Source organism: Rhea americana, unplaced genomic scaffold (genome assembly GCF_003343005.1).
Source record: "Rhea americana isolate MKP2758 unplaced genomic scaffold, rheAme1 scaffold_784, whole genome shotgun sequence".
NCBI classification, from domain to species: domain Eukaryota; kingdom Metazoa; phylum Chordata; class Aves; order Rheiformes; family Rheidae; genus Rhea; species Rhea americana.
This window is the reverse complement of record NW_028186961.1, coordinates 21,186-22,388: the sequence shown is the minus strand read 5'-3', so window position 1 is coordinate 22,388 and position 1,203 is coordinate 21,186.

The window sequence follows — 1,203 nt, the reverse complement described above, 5'->3', positions numbered from 1 at the left end:
GGCCCTCGGGGATTGCATCGCCGCCCCCCACACCAGCTGCCGGGTCTTCGTGGGGGACCGTGGGGACGCGTGGGGGAAAGAGTTCAGTTTTTAACGTACCCGACTCACGTCTTTTTTTAAAACAAACAGGAAAATTTTGTTGCACAGCCCTAGATTTAAACAGAAAAAAAATAAAAAAAAAAAAGCCTAAATTCCTTAAGATCCGCCGAGGGAGTAGGTGAAAAACACGGTGCTAAAACATTTTATTAAAAATATATATTGTTAAATTAAGTCTGCTGTCTGGACAATGACTGTTTGTTTTGTTTTCTTGTAGTGGAGTTTCAAAGAGCACTATTATTTTACTCTTATATATTATTATTAAAAAAAAAAAAACAAAAACAAAAAGGCATTTTAACTTTGTACTTGAAAACTAAATGAGAGATTTCATGTGTTTTAGCCTAGACATTGAAGTAGCTGACGCTTAACTATTTGTGGGGAATCATGTATCCATACTGAGGAATAAACGCGTAGCGCCTTGGACCCCTCCTCGCCTGTCCGTATGATTTGGCTCCCGCCCCGCGCCCCGTCCGCAGCCGCGGCCCCGTCCTCCGCCGCCGCCCTCGCCCCCTCCCTGCCCTTGCGGTGATTTCTGGTTCCAGCATCCTTCAGCTGCTGTTTGTCCTTTTGGGTTTTTTATTGTTATTATTATTAATTCCCCCCCCGCCCCCGGTTTGTTCCTTTTTTTTTTTTTTCTCTCTCTCGTCGTCGTTTTGGTTTGGTTTTTTTAGGGTCGCTTCTCTATTTATTGACGGTTAATACTGTACATTTCACCGTATGGTTCTGGCCCGCGGCGGGCTTGCCCGGCACTCGTTGTATCTGTGTAAGTATTGCTCGTGACATAGCTGTTCTGAACTAATTAAAAGGTCAATGCGTGCAGCAGATGTAGAAAGTCTGTCCGTTCCGCTTTCATCCCATCTTCCTTTTCTTATTTTTTTTTTCTTTTCTTTTCTTTGGTGCCCGGAAGACTATAATAAAGACGAGCTCCTTTCTAATGTACTTGTGCTGGAGAAAAAAAAAAGAGGAAAAAAAAAGAAAAAAAAACCCACCTTGCGCCCGGTGCTGTGCTTTGTGTCGCGCGGGCGGGCACGGCGCGGCCGCGGCCGTCCCTGCCCCGGCGCCCTGCGCTTCCTCCCCAGGGACCCCGCCGAGACCGCGGGGTGCTGC